Below are 14368 nucleotides of genomic sequence, written 5' to 3'. Positions count from 1 at the left end.
GCCTCCCAGATTGCTGAAGTTCCACCACCTGCTGCCTGTCCTGGGAACTGCTTGTGAGGGGAGTGGCTTCTGGGGCTTGCAAGCTTAAAAGCAAGGAGGCTCGCCATAGGTGTAGCCGTTGGCGTGGCTGTCAGGCCGCTTGCAGGTGGCTGCCGCCGAAGCCGGCTGCCAAAGGGGGCCGGCCTTTGGGGCCGGGCCTTCAGGGGTGGGACTGAGGGCTGGGGGGTTGGGTTGGGCCAGGCCTCTTACAGACATGTGTTTGGGCTCTCTTGAGTGGGATGGTGCTGGGGGTGTGCCTAGCAGTTCGGCGGCAGCTATTAGTAGTGGTGGGGAATAGAAGAATTGGCGCTGGCAGAGCAGCTGGCCATTACAGGGGAAGGGAAGTCAGTAATTTAGTAACTGTTTCCACTTCCGTCAACTCTTCAGCCTCGGGGAGCAGCTCCAATGACCCATAGAATCTGGCCTTGCTCATCTGCAATGCCAGATCGTTCAGAATAAGACTGAAATTGTCCACGATTTGATCGTGGATGAGGGAGCTGACCTGGCATGTATAACCGAGACCTGGTTGGGGGAGGTGAGTGGTCCAGTGTAGGCTCAGCTTCTCCCACCAGGTTACTCTGTCATGGAGCAGGCCAGGGGAAGTGGACGTGTGTGTGTGTGTGTGTGTGTGTGTGTGTGTGTGTGTGTAGTGGCTGTGGTCCATAAGAATAGCATTTCCCTTACCAGGGCCCCTGTGAGACAGCTGACTTATATTAAATGCATATTTTTGAGGCTGGGAACTAAGGATAGATTGGGGATTCTGTTGGTGTACCGTCCACCCCACTGCCCAACTGACTCCCTAACTGAGCTGACGGAGCTGGTCGCAGAGTTGGTGTTGGAGTCTCCTAGACTTTTGGTGCTGGGGGACTTCAAAATCCACTTTGGGGCTGGCTTGTCTGATGCGGCTCAGGAGTTCATAGCGGCTATGACAACTATGGGCCTATCCCAATTAGTTTCTGTACCAACTCATGTTGCCAGCCATGCACTTGATTTGGTCTTTTGTTCAGATCAGGGGGGTGTTCCGTGGGTGGGGGAGCCTGTCGTTTCCCCATTGTCATGGACGGACCACTACCTGGTTAAGGTTGGTCTCACAGCCACAATCCACCCCTGCAGGGGTGGTGGACCTATTAGGATGGTCCGTCCAAAAAGGCTGCTGGACCCAGTGGGATTTCAAAAGGCCTTGGAGGATTTTGACATTGGTGTGGCCAGTGATTCTGTCGATGCCCTGGTAGGAACTTGGAACAGGGAACTCATCAGGGCAGTAGACATGATTGCTCCTAAGCGTTCCTTCCGACCTGCTGCAAAAATGGCCCCTTGGTATACTGAGGAGTTGCGGGGGCTGAAGCGGTTGGGTAGGCGACTAGAGCACAAGTGGAGGAGAACTCAGTTCGAATCTAACAGGATTCAGCATGTGACCCATTTGAAGGCTTATGTGGTGGCAGTGTGTGCAGCAAAAAAGAGATTCTGGTCTGCGCGCATTGCGGCTGCAGGTTCACACTCGGTGGCGCTATCCCAGGTTGTGAGGAGTTTGGTTTCTGCTCCTTCTCAATCCAACCAGTCCCCAGAGTTGCTCTGCTGTGATGCCTTTAATGGGTTATTGTGAATAAGATCTCCTGTATTCGGGCTGACTTGGACTCCACTATTTCTGCAAGGTCTATGGAGGAGGTGTCCAGCGATTCCTCTTGCAGTATTAGATTGGATCAGTTTCAATCTGTGACTCCTGAGGATGTGGACAAGCTGCTTGGCGTGGTGCGGCCTACCACCTATTCTCTGGATCCTTGCCCAACTTGGCTGCTTCTATCTAGCAGGGAGATTGTTGGAGGTGGCCTAGTTAATATCGTAAATGCATTGCTGAGGGAGGGTAGGGTGCCCCCCTGCCTCAAGGAGGCAATGGTTAGACCACTCTTAAAGAAGCCTTCCCTGGACCCCTTAGTGATGGACAGCTACAGGCCAATCTCCCTTGGTTGGGCAAGGTGATTGAGAGGGTGGTGGCCAACCAGCTCCAGGCAGTCTTGGAGGAAACTGATTATCTTTTTTTTCCAAATTCAATTTTTATTAATTTTAACAATAGTAATATTATCATTCATTGCAAATACACACAAAAAAGGTGGACTTCCCGCACACATCTCTTCGTGAATCATCAACTATAAAATTTACCCTTGCTATAGTAATAATTCAAAACATAAATTCAAACCCTTACAAACATAGCTAATCTAGCCAACCTGCAGTTTTTTGCTAAATTTCAAACCCTGCTGTAAAGTCCATACTAGGAAAGTAATTCTTTAAATACAACAAAAATGGTTTCCAATCTTCTTTAAAACATTCCAAGTTTTGGTGTCTTAATAGTGCTGTAAGTTTTGCCATCTCCACATATTCCAAATTTTTTTATCAGCCAGTCTTCTTTTGAAGGCAGATCACTACTCTTCCATTTCTGTGCATATATAATTCTGGCCGCCGTAGAAGCATACATAAAAAATGTTAAATTAGTTGTAGAGACTGCACCTTGTGTTATTCCCAGCAGAAAGGATTCTGGCTTCTTAGGAAATGTCATTTTAAATATTTTCTTTAATTCATTATATATCATATCCCAATAGGCTTTAGCCTTCCCACAGGTCCACCACATATGAAAAAAGGTGCCTTCAGAATGTCCACACTTCCAACATTTGTTTGAAACATTTTTATACATTAATGCAATTTTTTTTGGTGTCAGATACCATCTATACATCATTTTATATTTTCTTTTATAGCATAACATGCAGTAAATTTTAAATCATTTTTCCATAACTTTTCCCAGGCTGCCATTTCTATATTACGCCCCACATCTTGAGCCCACTTTATCATAGTCGTTTTAACCACTTCCTCTCTTGTCTCCTCCAGAAGCAACAGTTTATACATTTTAGAAACTAATTTTTCATCATTTTGACATAATTCCTTCTCAAAATTTGAAGTCTGTTCCTCAAATCCAACTTTAAAGTCTTTCTTATATATCTCATTTAACTGATGATACTGAAACCAATCTCTAACCAAATCTTGTATTTCAGTTAAACTTTTTAACTTACAATCCTTTTCCTGAAAATGTAACAAATCCCTATAGGTACCCCAACACATTTGCATATTTACTTCTTTACATGATAAGGCTTCAATTGGAGATATCCATAATGGAGTTTTAGGTTCAAACCAATTTTTGTATTTTAACCACACCCTCATTAAACTCCTTCTCACATAGTGGTTCAAAAAGTCATTATGTATTTTACTTTTTTCATACCACAGATACGCATGCCATCCAAACCTTCTGTCAAATCCTTCCAAATCAAGAATTCTAGGGTTTCTTAATGTTATCCATTCTTTTAACCATGTCAAACAAACAGCATCAAAATATAACCTTACAGTAAGTCTGGCAAGGTAAGACCACCTCTTTCCTTTGCATCTGTTAAATTCTTAAAATTAATTCTTGGTCTTTTCCCCTGCCAAACAAACTTAGTTATGCCCTTCTGCCATTGCTTAAAGCAAGTTAAAGTGTTAATTATGGGAATAGTCTGAAAGAGAAACAACATTTTAGGCAAAACATTCATTTTCACCACTGAAATTCTTCCTATTAAAGACAAATTCATTTTGGACCATCTTTGTAGATCAATTTTCACTGAATTCCATATTTTAACATAATTATTTATGAACAACAAGGAGTTATTGTTTGATAACCAGACCCCCAGATATTTAACTTTCTTCTCCACTTTCAACTCACTTATTTCAGAGAATCTGTCCTTAGTTTTCTGATCCATATTTTTAGTTAAGACCTTAGGCTTGGTCTTATTTATATAGAATCCAGCCAGCTGACCAAATTGTTGTATTTTATCCAAGAGTCTTTCAATCTTAGGAGGAAACTGATTATCTAGACCCATTTCAGACTGGCTTTACAGCTGGCTATGGGACAGCCTTGGTTGGCCTGACGGATGACCTTTACCGGGGAATCGACAGAGGGAGTGTGACTCTGCTGGTTCTTCTGGATCTTTCGGCGGCGTTCGATACCATCGACAATGGTATCCTTCTGGATCGCCTGGGGGAGTTGCAGATAGGGGGCACTGATTTGCAGTGGTTCCGTTCCTATCTCTCAGGTAGATTCTAGATGGTGGAGCTTGGTGACAGTTGCTCCTCAGAACGGGAGCTGTTATATGGAGTCCCCCAGGGCTCCATTCTGTCACCAATGCTTTTCAATATCTACATGAAACCACTGGGTGAGGTCATCAGGAGGTTTGGTGCTATGTATATACAGTGATTCATATATTAAGTGATTTATGTAATTAAGTGATTTATGAAGTTACATTTATATGAGTATTGGCATTGGTGTCTTTTGCATGTGTTTATATTTCTTGTATTGGGTGGTATTTTTTTCTTTGTTACTTTGAGTAGTACCAGTCTCCCCTTATATATATTTTTTGGATTGCTACATCAGCTCTAAAGAGAAAACGCCCTTCCTGTTTCAGGGTCCAGTGACCTTGGAGGAGGTGGCTGTGAATTTCTCAGAGGAGGAGTGGGCTCTGCTGGATCCCAGCCAGAGGACTCTGCATAAAGAAGTCATGAAGGAAATCTGTGGGCATTTGGCCTCTCTGGGTAAGTCTCCTCCTTCCCTTTGCTCCTATGGTTGGTCTCACAGGGGCCATAGTCACCATTGTACAAGACAATATACAGATGTCCCAGGGCCGCAGGGGTCTGGGAGGCGGCACAGCAACCCCTATGCCTCCACCAGGTCACCCCCCCCCCGTCACCCAGCTGTTGAATGAAGCACTCACTGGCTGGGATCTTCTCCTGTCCAGTCAGCGCTTTGTTCAAGTTTCAGGGAGAATCAGGCAAAGGGCCGAACAGTGCCTCTTCCCAGTAGTGGCCACACACCCCTTTGTCATTGTCAGGCACAGGGGTGTGGCCAGGATTGGGAGAGCGGCCACTCAGCGTCACTCCCGATTTCCCCTGGTCAGCGCTTCATTGAAGCCAGGACTGCTCAACTTTGGTCCTCCTGCAGATGTCGGCCCACAACTCCCATAATTCCTGGCTATTGGCCACTGTGGCTGAGGATCATTGGAGTTGTAGTCCAGCTGGGAGGTGCTAAGTTGAACAGGCCTGATTTAAGCGCTGGCTGGGAAGCTTCTTTCTCTGCCTTTCAGGGACTGGCAAGAACCAATTAGGGACGCTTTAGTTTAGCTCCCAGGCCAATTCCTTTTTGCTGATTTTGAGTCCCCCAAATCGGAATATTATAAGGTGTGCCAAATATCACTTCAGTTAAGGCAGCTTCCAGACAGCACTCATTTCACCCACCTGCTTGACAACAGTTCACTATGTAACCCTTTTGACTACTGGCCTATCTGACAGGCTTCCGTGTTTCACTCAGACTCCCCTGCCCTGCTCTCATTTTAAATAAACAAAAGGCTGGGCTGTTGGCCTATACGTTCTCTACACACTTAATCCAAATTTTAAGGAAGTCCATAGCTCATTCCCCATTGGCTGCACACCTATTTGCTGGCATCATTACAAATACTTCCTTCTATCTGGCTCCTTCCTTATCTTCCTGAAGTTGTATTAAACCCTCTCTGACCAAATCTAGTGCAAGGTGGCTTTCTTTCATAAAAGGGGATCCCAATATTCCTCTTTCCTTCCCTAGGCATAGAAGAACTCTTTGCTTAAAGGGCTGAATTCCTCTTCTAATAGGAATAGAGAGCAAAGGCAATTTTCTGGACTAACTGGGGATGCCGGGGAGGTGAGACTGGATTGGGCAATTGTCTGGAAAATTGAGGTTAAAAGCACATAGTCACAAAAGTTGCTAAAATAAGTTATACATAACACAAAATGTGCAATTTCTGGAACACAGAGTGCAATGGACAACAAATAGGTGTGTATACTACCACACAACACTGAGAAGCAGACACTGATTTTTCTGCAAGAAAAATCAGCATATGCCCAGGACAGTGACTAAGAACAGAATGAGGGAGCAAAATGGCCAAGCTTCTGATTCCACAAACACTGTCTGGAAAATCCAAAATTCCAGGTCTGGAAAATCAAAGCTTCTCTATAGCTGCTTCCCCTGGAGCTTTTGACTGTTTCCATCAAACTCTGTAGACGTAAACCTTCTATCTTTCTGTTACATTTGGATTCAGTAGCACTTCTTCTAGAATCCCCACATCTGCCATTGCATTGGGTCACCCAGGTTCAATATATGATAAGGGTACTATTTCTGGGAGGTGTCTCGGAAGGACAGGGGTTCCCTTTGCACCTTACACCTTTACACTGACTCACTTCTTCAAGAGCTCAAATTAGGTCTTTCATCCTAGTCAAGAACTCACATGTGGATTTCCAATCCCATTTTGACCCACTTCATTTGTGAGAGAACTGTCTGGAGAAATGTTTTGTGGAGACCCTGTTCACTGAAAAAGGGGGAGTTTTTAGGGATGGATCATCTACGTCCAAAGTACTGGTAGTACAGTCTTTGTAATATCAGCTTTCACAGAAGATACAAAGCTGCCTGCTTCCCTCAAAGACATTTGGCTGACATCCAGACTAAGTTACTCCATAGTACTACTCCGGAGTTACTCTAAAAGGCTACTTAATTTCAGTTAGACTTCTGTTGAGTACTTTAGTCAGGATCTCAGCCACATGTATTATTTTATTCACACAGCAGTCATTTGGATTTCTGTGATTTGGAGCTCCATTTTCCCCATGTTAGAAGCCTCTCTTTATTCATACAGATGATGGAGGTGAGAACAAGAAAGAGGGTGAACCACAGAGAAGGAAAACCAAAGCAGACTATCTGTGTGTGAAGAAATCTGCTGCTTCCGATTCCTCTGACTTCCATGAAATTCCTGTCCAAAAAATGGATTGCAAAGGATTCAGAAGGAATAAGCACCCTCAGAGTACAGAAATCTTATCCAGCACCCCAACTCTTAACACAGATCAGAGAATTCGTGTAAGTAAGAAAAAATATGACTGCTCAGAGTGTGGAAGGAGTTTCAGCCACAGCTCAGACCTTACTTGCCATGAAAGAATCCACACGGGAGAGAAACCATATCAATGCGCAATGGGTGGAAAGCGCTTCAGTCAGAGCTCAAGCCTTGATGATCATCAAAGAATCCATACAGGGGAGAAACCGTATCAGTGCCCAGAATGTGGGGAGAGCTTCCGTTGCAGACAAGGTCTTACTTACCATCAAAGGAGCCACGAAGGGGAGAAGCCATACCAATGCTTGGATTGTGGAAAAAGTTTCAGCCGGAGCTCAAACCTTACTTGCCATCTAAGAATCCATACAGGGGAGAAACCGTATCAATGCACAGAATGTGGGAAGAGATTCAGCCAGACCTCAAGCCTTAGTAGTCATCAAAGGATCCATACAGGGGAGAAACCGTATCAATGCACAGAATGTGAGAAGAGCTTCAGTAAGACCTCAAACCTTAAAAGTCATAAAAGAATCCATACAGGGGAGAAACCGTATCAATGCAGAGAATGTGGGAAGAGCTTCAGCCATACCTCAAAGCTCAGTTATCATCAAAGAATCCATACAGGGGAGAAACCGTATCAATGCACAGAATGTGGGGAGAGCTTCCGTTGGAGACAAGCTCTTACTTACCATCAAAGGAGCCACATAGGGAAGAAGCCATATCAATGCTTCGAGTGTGGAAAGAGTTTCAGCCGGAGCTCACACCTTACTTGCCATCTAAGAATTCATACAGGGGAGAAACCGTATCAATGCACAGAATGTGGGAAAAGCTTCAGCCAGAACTCAAGCCTTAGTAGTCATCAAAGAATCCGTACAGGGGAGAAACCATATCAGTGCACAGAATGTGGGAAGAGCTTCAGCCACACCTCAGGCCTTAGTAGTCATCAAAGAATCCATACAGGGGAGAAACCATATCAATGCACAGAATGTGGGGAGAGCTTCAGCCAGACCTCAAGACTTCGTGATCATCAAATAATCCACACAGGAGAGAAACCGTATCAATGCACAGAATGTGGGAAGAGCTTCCGTTGCAGACAAGGTCTTACTTACCATCAAAGGAGCCACACAGGGGAGAAACCGTACCAATGCTTGGAGTGTGGAAAGAGTTTCGGCCAGAGCTCACACCTTACTTGCCATCTAAGAATCCATACAAGGGAGAAACCATATCAGTGCCCAGAATGTGGGAAGAGCTTCAGACAGACCTCAAGCCTTAGTAATCATCAAAGAATCCATACAGGGAAGAAACCGTATCAGTGCACAGAATGTGGGAAGAGCTTCAGCCAGAACTCAAGACTTCGTGATCATCAAATAATCCACACAGGAGAGAAACCGTATCAATGCACAGAATGTGGGAAGAGCTTCTGTTACAGACAAGGTCTTCATTCCCATAAGAAAATCCACACGGGGAGAACAATATAAATGCTCAGATATTGTAATCCCTTGGGACAACGGTTTATCTATCCTCTCACCCCTATAAAGCACGTACATCCATTTCTGTCCAGGGAGACCGTTTCAAAAATGGGATTGAGAAGCAGTGATCACTGAGAATGGTCTTGCTGTTTCTTTATCTGCTCATAAATATGCGACAACAAGATCCTCAGGTTGTTCCCTCATATCACTTAACAGTGGGCTGATTAATTGAGATCTCAGGTTTTGATATATTGAGCACTTCAAAAGTATGTGGGCCATGGTTTCGATCGCCTCTCCACAGGGGCATTTCCGTTCTTCATATAATAGTTTCAAATACTTCCCATACAGCATTGCAGATGGGAAAGCATTGAACCTAGCCCTGGAGAAGGCCCATCTAAATTTACTCAAAGTGATTGTAAATAAGATCCGTCTTGGCATATACTTGTTTATAAAAAGATGGTAAACAAGCCTTCTCTTCCTGGATATTTATATCGACCAATCTCTGTCGTACTAGACTGCGGGCTGTGTTCTCACCGCTCTCTAATAATAGAGTGGGTGATAGGCCGCATTGGCAAAGTTTATCTATCGTTTTGTTAGACCAAGATGCCTGAGGCTCAGCCGCAAGAAGCTTTGGAATTAGCCCTAACAGATGCAGATGAAGTTTAAGCCAATAAAATATCCTTAGGAGCCAAGCCCTAGTTTCCAATTTCAGTATGCCTGCCTCCATGTGTATCACCGAATTGGAAACGCAGTTGGGTACACCAAATATAGTTCTTAAAAAACTGGTTTGAATTTTTTCCAAATCTTTAAAGTTGGTGTACGGTCCCAATTGTGTCCCATAAAGGAGTTGGGGAATCACTTTGGCCTTATAAAGTTTAATGGCAGCAGGGATGTAGTTCCCTCCTTGGGACCAGAAGAATTTCAGAATGGCTATAATACTGCGTTTGGCCGTATCCACTACCGATCTAATATGGCCTGTTTTATAGCCATTGAATTGAAACACTATCCCAAGGTATTTGATTTGCTTTACTTGGTCTACATTGTGATCTTCAACTGACCAGTTATAATTCTGATGTTTAGAACTAAAGCAAAGAATTTTTGTCTTAGAATAATTTATTACTAATTGTTCCTTCTTGCAATGGCTTACTAAAACACCCAAAGCTCTTTTTAAACCTATTCTAGTTTGCGATAGAATTACAGCGTCATCGGCATTAATGAGTATAGGCAGATGTTTGTCTGCCAGTTTAGGTGCATGTATGTCCGAACCTTGCAGCTGCTGAATTAAACTGTTCACATAAAAGTTGAATAGGAAGGGAGCTAAGATGCAGCCCTGTCTAACTCCCTATTTATGGGTATCTTCCTTGAAAGCTGACCTGTAGAATTAAGCCGTATACAGAGGGTTGAGTTCTCATATAGTTTATATATTAGTAACAATAGTCTTTTGTCAATTGAAGTTTTAGATAACTTAGCCCAGAGAATTCCTCTAGATATAGAGTCAAAAGCCATTCGGAAGTCGATGAAGGCTGCATAGAGGGATGTTTTCCTCTTATGCACGTATCTTTCTATTAAGTGTTGTAATACGATGCAGTGATCCATTACTGACCTACCAGCAGTAAACCCTGCCTGTTCTGGTTCTGTAATGCCCTCCTGATCCATCCACTCACACAGCTTGATACATAAGTGCTTTGCATACAATTTACTTATTATGCTGAGCAAACTTATCGGTCTATAATTGCCTGGGTCGTCCGGCGTTCCTTTTTTGTGTATTGGGACAACAATGGCAAGACCCCAATCTTCAGGGATGTGAGCCGTTCGATCTATATATGTAAATAGTTCTGCCAGAATAGGGGCCCACCAATCTGTATTAGACAGCAAGAGATCAGGGGGGATATAATCATAGCCAGGCGATTTAATTAAACATTTTATTTCATGGATTGTGACCTTGGGCCAGAGAGGTAAGGATGTCGGTGAAATCTCTAGCGATGGGAGTGATGGTGGTTCATTATAAAGTGCCATAAAATAGGTCTCCCATTGTGCAGCCGAGAGTGGAGATTGTATATTGGGGCATATAGAGGCTGAGGTTAGCCACCAGAAGCCGGCCAAATCATTTTTTACAGCGTTTATAACAGCTGCCCAACGTTCTTTCATGGCAGCATTTTGCTTGAATCTTAAGAGAGATTTATACTCTTTTTTGCACTGTAACATTTCCTGCCTCAATTGTAGAGAAGAGTTATGTATAAGACCTTTTGATAACTTTACTAGGGCTCTTTTTACTGCTACGCACTCCTGATCGAACCATTTTTTGTTGCTTTTTGGGAGCTGTCTGGCATCCTTCGAGTGTGATCTAGTCAATAATGGTCTAAGTTGGTGGATTAAAACTTCGTAATTTGCAAATGTATTATCATCGTGTACTGTTAATTGCTCAGTAAGTGCGTCAGGATTACAATTCAGATTCCCCAGATACAGCACTAAAAGCTCACGTATCCTCATTCCATTTTCAGAGGTACACCAATAATTAATTATCTGCGCTGAATGTTGTGACCATTTAATTCTCTGGACACCTATAGCCATCTCTGTATTGCTGCACGCACACACGGTGTTTAACGATCTTTTAAACTCAGAATCCAACAGGGTACAACTTAGCATAATAGGAAAGTGATCGTTTTCGGGTCTCGGTATGACTTTAAATTCAATTATCCTTTCAAGGAGATCTCGGGATGTTGCTACATAATCGATAGTTGATCGTTTGCTCCCAGAAAAGAAGGTATATTGTCCTGGATGATCACCTTTGACAGCACCATTTAGTAGAAATAGGTCTAAGTTATTGATGGTCTGCATTAGCATACGCCCTGCATAACTGCCTACCTTATCTATAGAGAGGCGCGTGAAAATATGAGGGTTAGCATCAGACATTGGGGGGCACAAAGCAATACCGTCAAAGAGCGCCAAATCATTACGATTCAATCTTGCGTTACAGTCGCCCCCCAAAATAAGTGTGGCTGATGAGTATAAGGAAATTAAATGCTTATGATATAACTCAGCGGAATTCCACTGCAACCTAACTTGAGTACTGTCTCTCAGTATGGGCAAATACACATTGACACAAGTCATCTGATGTTATCAATATTGCCAACATTGAATTTTTATGAGAAGGCAATTTTTTTTAACTTTGACCTTTAGATCTGAAAAGATGAGAGTAGCCAACCCACCAGAGTTTCTGCCCCCCCTCACACTTGGGGTAGCTGGAATCAAAAAGACATCATAGTTAGGGAGATCAAGACTATCCTTCATCCAGGTCTCCTGTAAGAATATTAGGTCATAACCAGAAATAAAGTTCACGAAATCAGGATCCGTCATTTTTTTACGTCAGCCACTAATGTTCCAAGTAAGAAGCGTGAAATAGTCATGTGATTGTCAATTGGCATTAGTGTATTGGCAAGTTGTCACGTTGTGCTCCGGGAGGTGCAGGTCTTCTATCGGAGTAAACAGGGCTGAACTCCCCTGAAAGGAATGGTCTAGTTGCGGATGTAATAAGTTTAAAGATTCGTTTACTGAATTTTTAACTGAGGTTGATGACTCTTCATGGCCATCACCACTAGGAGAAGAAGAAGCATATGGTGTTGCAAACAGATATGCAAATCTATCAAAGTGAGGGTCATCCACTAGCGCAAACCTTGTAGTTGGCCTTTGGTTGACCTTAGTCGTAAATGCATCCAGTCTTTGTGATTGAGTGGCCGGGTCTCTATATTCTAGTTGGGAGTTCCAAGAAAAAGCAATGGAAGTCCTGCGTGGGCTTTTACCACCCCTTCTTTCAGGATTAACATTGGAGTTTAATCTTACGTCCACAGCCAAGGACTCTGTCCTAATCTTATGTATACTTTGGGTGTAATTAGAGGGGAGGAGTGCATATCATCAAGTGGCTCCTCAGTTTTTGAAAGTGTGACAAACTCTGAGTCATTAAGTTCATTTGGGTTAATAGACTGCAGACCAGTTGTAGAATTTGGAGTCCTTGTCTGCCCATCAGTCACTGTCTGTGTTTGCTGGTTCCGAGTATCCACTGGAATGCGATGTAAAAGTCCCTCCTTGCTATAACGATCTGGGTAAAACTATCATCCTTGAAGTTCTTCATAGTATTTATGTGTTTTCCTTCAAGGCTCCTAGATGGGATTGAGTTAAATACCCTTCTGGGGAAAATCTCCCATTTACTTAAGAAGTCCCGCATTCTGAAGAACGATTCCGGAATTAGTGTACGTTCAAATCTAAGTTGCAGTTTGAGTACACGTGGATTTCACACATATAATCTTGAAAAGGATAACAAATCCACTGCTTGAATATGAAAATTCAAAATTTGAGCTATGGATCCTCTTATTTTTTGTTTTGTAGACCAGCGCTGAATATTGACACAATTCTGATAAATAATTAGAATGATTTGTTTTGATTGGTAAATTATATGTGACGTTCTTTTATTCGACTCAGGTGGTACTGTGATTCTATCTTGCCCCAAAGTAAGTAAAGACTGGTCTATTTTTGGCTCCAAAAAAGAAGTTTGAGTCTGAACATCCACACCTTGATTATTTTTGTTTGGTTGTGAAGTTTTACTACCATATGAATTGCCTGAGATTATTACCTTGGTTAATTTTTTCACTTCAGCATTTAAAGAGTCCATATTCAAGTCAATCTTTGAAAAATGCTGAAAAAGATATATCAAGGTCTCTGTAATGAGAGCAGACATTCTTACAAACAGTTCCTCAGTTGTAACAGCTGTGGGCGTTTTTGTTGTGGAATTGGTGGTCAGATTTGCAGACTCATCTGAAGATATACCCTGTTTCCCCGAAAGTAAGACCTAGCAGTAATTTCTGATATACCGCTAATTGCCCTAGTGCATTTTGGGGGGCTAAAATTAATATAAGACACTGTCTTATTTTCGGGAAAACACGGTAGATAGAGGGTCTTTTAGATTACTTGTATTCAGAATAGAGAATTGAGTCTTGCCATGAACGGATTTCTGTGCATAACCACAACAGTCCTTCAACAAACATGTCCCCATTTCCAGTCCCAAGTTTTTGCTTATGTTAACAGCATTATCTCTGTGAGCATTCACTGTACTTACAGCTTGAGATGTTGAATAGAAAGTATCAATCTTCGTTTGTATTGCAGCGTCAACACTGTTTTCAGTTTTGGAATCCTTACTGTAACCTTGGAGATTTTTATACCTGGGCTTTGATTTATTTTATTTTTTTGTTTCTTCCCCATCGCCTGTATTCCACGTCAGAGCCCAATTAACACTTATCTAAACTTATACAGCCTTCCAATAGCGAAGACAAAACTTCGGCTGACTATCTAAGATAAAACCAAGCCTCATAATAGAGGTTCAAATAAAAACCTACTCAGAGGCATGTAGAATAAAAACAAATTACTGACTGAATTGGAGGAGGATGCAACTATTTCATACGTTGTGACTAAATTCTGTTATGTGGTCACCAGATTAAGAACTTCAAAAGAATAGAATACAGCTTTGGGTTCCTTACTGTTAATTTTAAATTATGCCTATACACTTACGCCTTACCAATGCCATTATTTTATTTTTACATGTAACTATTATTAATCAAAAGCTGCTAGCCATTTATGTGTAACTGACTTTCTATTAATATTTTTCCTTTTAACTATGTAAAGATGTTTATTCCTTTTTTGGTCAAAGACTGTAAATAAAGTATGAATGGTCTTGCTGTTTTGCGAATAAGGCCCAGTGCCAGGAAAGTGATATTACAAGTTTAAATTCGAGCTTTGAAATATGAGTAGAACCTCATAGATGGAATTTGTTGGGGTAACAGCTGTTGACGTGAAATCTTGATATAATCATGTATCTATTTATATATGTGTATGTGGTGAATAGGGGTGGGGGTGGGGAATAGGCCACACCTTAAAGTAAATAGGTGTGGCAAA

At 42.4% G+C, this 14368-nt stretch overlaps 1 pseudogene; it reads left to right on the top strand.

The window, feature by feature from the left end:
* The window catches only part of LOC128343361 (zinc finger protein 345-like), a 28463-nt pseudogene extending 14316 nt beyond the window's left edge, over positions 1–14147 (top strand).
* The last annotated feature ends 221 nt before the right edge of the window (positions 14148–14368 follow it).

This window comes from Hemicordylus capensis, chromosome 2 (assembly GCF_027244095.1).
Source record: "Hemicordylus capensis ecotype Gifberg chromosome 2, rHemCap1.1.pri, whole genome shotgun sequence".
NCBI lineage: Eukaryota > Metazoa > Chordata > Lepidosauria > Squamata > Cordylidae > Hemicordylus > Hemicordylus capensis.
The sequence above is the reverse complement of the archived record's forward strand: the minus strand, read 5'-3'. Positions and strand labels throughout refer to the sequence as shown.